Source organism: Podarcis vaucheri (genome assembly GCF_965113315.1).
Source record: "Podarcis vaucheri genome assembly, chromosome: 3".
NCBI lineage: Eukaryota > Metazoa > Chordata > Lepidosauria > Squamata > Lacertidae > Podarcis > Podarcis vaucheri.
Window position 1 is genome coordinate 111,474,702 of NC_138761.1, and position 6,320 is coordinate 111,481,021.

General features: G+C 41.6%; 1 long non-coding RNA gene across 1 annotated transcript; it reads right to left on the minus strand.

Moving 5' to 3' along the window:
* Positions 1-581: 581 nt before the first annotated feature.
* On the minus strand, positions 582-1,714 carry LOC309529990. The gene is made up of 2 exons (XR_014218584.1): positions 1,290-1,714; positions 582-704 (listed from the first exon to the last, which is right to left on the minus strand). It is a non-coding gene; the product is annotated as an uncharacterized lncRNA (long non-coding RNA).
* Between the last annotated feature and the right edge of the window lie 4,606 nt (positions 1,715-6,320).

The window sequence follows — 6,320 nt, forward strand, 5'->3', positions numbered from 1 at the left end:
AAAGCCCCAGAGGAGAGATTTTATCACGGCCCCAAATCTTTGCAGTGTCAGCAACACTTCATTGTGAATCTCAGGGAACTTGTTGATCATCTCAGAGACCCGGCGTGTGAAATGAGCTTCGTATTTCATCCCAAGAAAAATCCAGCATTATTTAATAGTCCTCCTAATCACCAAGAAAGAGGGCATATTTTGTCAATGTTCTCCTCTGGACTTGATGAAGGTCAAAGCCTTCCCTGACCACAGAAATCACTGGGGGAAATATTGGGCAAGTTGTGGGGGTTTAGGGTCTTGGTTTCTCCTCTAGGAAATAAAGTTGATGCAAAAAAGTGCATTATTGCAAAGAACATTTTGTTCATTCTATGTTATGACCAAGCACAGAATTGAAGAGTTGTAGAGGTTTCCAAAGGCCATCTGTTCCTGCCTGGAAATCCAGGACCAGAGAACATGTCTCTGTTTAAAACAGAAGTAAACCTTGAAAATTTATATGCAGGCTTTCCAAAATGTTGCTGGAGATACCGTGTGTGTGTGTGTGTGTGTGAGAGAGAGAGAGAGAGAGAGAGAGAGAGAGAGAGAGAGAGAGATTATAGTTGAATTTTGGCTTTTGAAAAAATCATAGATAATAATTCTCCACCGAAATTTCCCTGAGTCCCATTTGTGTTCTTTGTCACTAGATGTCACTGCATGCACAAGTGTGTTGGTGAAACCTGCAGAAAAAAAAGTAAAAAAAAAGTTGGGTGATCATTTGACAGTATTCCAGAAGAGTGGTCCTGTTAGTCGGATGTTATCAAAAATGACAAAGAGTGCATTGGTACTTTAAAGACTAGCTATTTTAAAGAGCTTGATTGGCAGCAAAATGCTCATCTAAACAAATACCCTGGATGTCATTTTAGAACAGGGATTACTAATTTACGGCCTTCTAGACATTGTTGGACCATAGCTCCCATCATCTCTGATCGTTCTCCATTCAGACTGGGATCAAAGGATATTACTGGGTCACATTCAGACCATACATACGAAGCACTATTATACCACTCTAACAGTCATCCCAAAGAATTCTGGGAACTGTCCTTTTTTAGGTTGCTTCAAGGAACCCGGGTTTCTTTGGGGGAAGCCGTGACTGTTAAAGCGGAAGGGTGCTTTAGGAGGATGGTGTGGATCATTTCCCAGTATGGGGAAATGATATACAGTGAAATGAAAAGGATGATTAAAATAACGTTTGTAAAAAAAAAGTCTGGGTGACTGTCACAGGGACAAGTACAGGTGAACATTGCTACTCCTGTCCAAATTACCTTCTCTCTTCCTCTCCAAGTGCTGGGTGTTTCCTCCTATCCTTCCTCTCTTCTTCTGGAGTCTCCTCTCAGCTGTTCTACTGCTGCTTTGCCCATCAGTTGCTGCCTAGTCCATCTCTTCTCTGTACTCTGCCCTCAACCTGTGACGGTTACTGCACTTTGAAGGCTCACCATTGAATTTGGGGTGCCAGGCCACACTTGCACCTACCATCTGCACACACAGCTTGCTGTGATCTGGTTTTTTCCCCTCCCATATCCTCTCCTGGCCACTGTGACCTCATGAGGATGCTGCCTCCCTGAAGGAGAGAGAGAGACTGGCCATTGTGACCTCATGTTGATAGTGGCCAATGAAGGAGAGAGACTGGTCATTGTGTCCTCTTGCTGATGTTGTCCATTTGAAGGGGAGAGATTGGCCATTATGATCTCATTCTGGTGCTGATAACAATGTGAATGATGAATAATAATACAGGGTATTATAGGGGCATTATTTGGAAATTTTAGGGACAGAACTATCCAAACTTTACAGAAACTTATTCATATATGCGACTACAGTGGCAAGAATGTTACTTGCCCCCAAAAAGAAAGAAGCAGAAGTCCCAGCAAAGGAAGAATGTAAAAACTTGTGGAATATGCACAATTTTGGCAAGATCTCACCTGAATTGGGTGCTGATGCTGATGCTGCTTTTCCACTGATGGTGGAGTTGGCAGGGCAAAGCATCCCTTGGGGCACGACTGCATGGCTGTGCTGGCACCTGGTTCAGGTGAACCAAAAAGCTTTGTACCAGGTACAGATGCAGAAGTTTTTTTCTTTTTTTAATGGTAGCCTCTTACACTTAATGAAACTCCCATTGCCTGATCAGGCCATCCAGCCAAAAAGTATTTGTGGGCAACTTTCCCCCTATTGGGACCGGGTGGCACTGTGGTCTAAACCACAGAGCCTAGGGCTTGCCGGTCAAAAGGTTGGTGGTTCGAATCCCCATGATGGGGTGAGCTCCCGTTGTTCAGTCCCAGCTCCTGCCAACCTAGCAGTTCAAAAGCACGTCACAGTGCAAGTAGATAAATAGGTACCACTCCGGCAGGAAGGTAAATGGCGTTTCCGTGCGCTGCTCTGGTTCGCCAGAAGCGGCTTATTCATGCTGGCCACTTGACCCAGAAGCTGTATGCCAGCTCCCTCGGCCAATAAAGCGAGATGAGCGCCGCAACCCCAGAGTCATCTGCAACTGGACCTAACGGTCAGGGGTCCCTTTACCTTTACCTCCCTCCCCCTCTATTTCGGTCAGTTTCCTTGTTTGCTTCTTACAAATATTGTGTGCATTTGCTCATCCCATCTAAATGACACCCTCTCCTATTCCCAGCTATGTTTGTTCTGGTATGTGTTTGTGTGTGGTGGAGTTGAATTTTCAAGTGGCTGCTCTCCACCATGGCTGGGGCCTACAATTTCAAGGGCAATTTCAAGCATGCATGTACCAACATTATGAGCTGGCACAGGCTTCTAGAAAATAAAATGTGCTTCATTCCAAAGGCTTGCTTTGAATGCTACTATGATTATTTCCAAATAGAACTAAAAAGAGTTCACTGATCACTTCAGTGATCAGTGACTAGTGTTTCATCCCACAAAGCTTTGCACCAACCTCTTATTTCAAAATGGAGCTCCTCCATAATACTTTAAGGAATGAAGGTGATCCTTCCATATATATATTTGTTTGTTTACAATTATAGTACAGATGTTTGACAGCTGCCATACCCAGACATAGTGCTAGATGAAGAATTTACTGAAAAATGAAAAACATAAGAAAAACATAATGGTACTCAGAAGGTTTTAAATGGGGGAGGGGTAGTAACACAATTAAAATGTTGGAGAAGCTAAATTTATGGCTTGAGTGAAAGTTCTGGTACACAGATGAAATCTCTACAGCATGGGGGGGCCAACATGTGGCCATCCAGATGTTCTCGGATTCTCGCATCTACACCATCCTCTCCTTTTTAACACACACACACACTTTTCAGATATTTACATTTCACTGATTTTACAATTATTTTTACATTTTAAAACTTGACTTCCTTCCCTCTTTCTGTGGTTCCTTGATTTTTAATAACTTCTGCATATCCAAATTAACTTAACTTACTCAATTTATTCATCTTCTTTAAATTCTTCTTTAAATATGTACTCTTATGAAACTGCAGGTTATTACCATTTCCATTCTTTTATAAAAAAATTGTTATCTTGATTTCTTATTCTTCTGCTAAGTTTCACCATTTCTGCATATTCCATAAGTTTTTGCAGCCATTCTTCCTTTGCTGGGACTTCTGCTTCTTTCTTTTTGGGGGCAAGTAACATGAGCTGGAGAAATTCAGAGCCAGATAATTATTAACTTCACTGACATCTGTATTAAGAATATTGATGTGAACATCTTATGATTGTATCTAGATTCCTTTTTGTGGATGGTATTTTATTGCACTCCTGTGCATTGGAACATGCCACACAGAAACATTCTTGATGAAACTGTATATGCATTAAGATTTCAGCAGTGTGCACTGATAAAACACTACGCAAAGAATAATATTGATGCAGTTATATGTATGGCCACACCAATAATCCTTTGGGGGGGCTATGCTCTGATGTTCAAAGATAAGGCAGAGAATGGGGCAAGTATGACAAACTGAAGAACTGGAAAAAGCTGTGTATGCATGCTACCCTCAGCAAAATCCAGAGAAATCTTTATTATTGGAGGGCAAGTTTCACAACAAGAATCCAAGACAAAGGTGGTGGTGATGGGGCTGTTTAGTGCAACTCTAGTTCCAGGCTGGTTCTAGACACATAAAACAAAGTTTCAGGAAAATGCGTTATAAATCTCATAATGGAAAATCACGTTGCCAAAAGATGGAACTCCACAGTGCCATCTGGTGTCACAGTGTTATAACGCATTTAAAACGCTTTTTCTTTACTAATGTAGCTGACTCCCCAGTCCATGAATGGTTTTTAAGACCCAAACCAGCATTCTGAATTGAGCTCAGAGACAACCTGAGAGCCAGTGCAGTAGGTAAAGCATAGGAATAATGTGATTATAATGCCCAGCAAAATATAAAATGGTCTCTTCACCAATTTGTGAAACCAAAGTCAGAGGTGAAATTCCCACTGTTTGAGGTTTGTCCCAATTATTTGTTCAACCATAGAACATACTTAGTGCAGTCAAACATTTCTTCACTTGTCTCCGTTTATTAATTCTGCATTTTCTATACAACATCTTTTAACAGTTTCCTTTCTGAATGCCCCTAGCCAACAGCAGGTTGTAGAATGTCAGCCTTCAGGAAAAGAATAAATGTGATTCTGTCACTCCAGAATCAACAATGAGATAAGCTTTCAAAGGGCTGCTGAGGCAGGTGATGGCATTACTGGAGATGACTTGAACCATGGTGGAAGTTAACTGGTGAATATGTCTCTCGGTGTGGTCAGTAACAGAGTGATCCAAGTAAGTCTACTCAGAAGTAAGCTCCATGGAGTTCAATGGGATGCGATTAGACTTGCAGCCAAAGGCATGTATAGGATTGCACCGCAAGGCTTTTAATCCAAAGACACTTTAATGTAAAATTTATGGATATGTGTTTTTATGTCTGGAAATTTGAAAGGGGATTTCCTGATGAAGTCATTTCTCTGTCGCAGCAGCATAAATCCTTATGCAGTGGAGTTACAAACATGTTGACTTTAAAACACACTCACACCTATTTTCAGAACTTTAGTATAACTCATTTTCCCCTACCGGATGAAGCACAGAGCAAGCTCAGCCTGGAAGTGGCATGACTTCATGCGAGTCAAACAAAAATAGTTCTTTTCTTTTCCTGTGCATCTTCTTATTTTTTAAATAATTCTGATTATTAAACCTAGTCAGTAACTTCTGTCCTGACTCAGGGGTGGGGAAGTCCCAGTTCCTCCAGATGTTGTTGAACTCCTACTCCAATAATAATAATAATAATAATAATAATAATAATAATAATAATAATAATAATAATTTATTATTTATACCCCGCCCATCTGGCTGGGCTTCCCCAGCCACTCTGGGCGGCTTCCAAAAAAATATTAAAATACTGTAATACATCAAACATTAAAAGCTTCCCTAAACAGGGCTGCCTTCAGATGCCTTCTAAAAGTCTGGTAGTTGTTGTTCTCTTTGACATCTGGTGGGAGGGCGTTCCACAGGGAGGGCGCCACTACCGAGAAGGCCCTCTGCCTGGTTCCCTGTAACTTGGCCTCTCACAGTGAGGCAATCGCCAGAAGGCCCTCAGTGCTGGACCTCAGTGTCTGGGTAGAACGATGGGGGTGGAGACGCTCCTTCAGATATACTGGACTGAGGCTGTTTAGGGCTTTAAAGGTCAGCACCAACACTTTGAATTGTGCTTGGAAACGTACTGGGAGCCATCAGCCCCAGCTAGCATGGCCGATTGTAAGGGACAATGGGAGTTGTAGATAGGCAATATTTAGAGGCTTGCAGGTTCATCTCACCCTAATTGGCTGCATATATGCATTCTGTAGTGGCCAAATCCTGTGAGTCCAATAAATGGTTGGAATAGAAGGTGAATAGGATGGCAGACCTGCACGTTACTCTTGTGTGCATTTGGTGAGGACATCACCAGCTGTATTGGTGTAAACCTATATATTTGACACAGGACAACAGATGCCATTGATGTAATTAAGAGCACATAAACAACATTTGTTTGAGGCACATTTATTTCCTTGGGGGGAAATGGTGATGGAAGACCAAAGTTGGTGCTTGGGATAGATTAATCTGACAATTTATCACACCCAAACCTGCCAGTCTGCTGTGTTCCTAATCAAATTGTAGTTTTATTTGTAAAAGTCAGCATGAAAAACTGCCTGCATTTTCAAGCGCGTTTCTCCTAATGCACATTTGTGCCCCCACTTTTGTCTCAAATAAGCACTTTTTGGAAGCAATTTATCCTAATAGAATGCATTTAGTATACCGTTATAACTAATGTGTGCATTGTGTACACATTTTCTCATTATCCTAATACGGT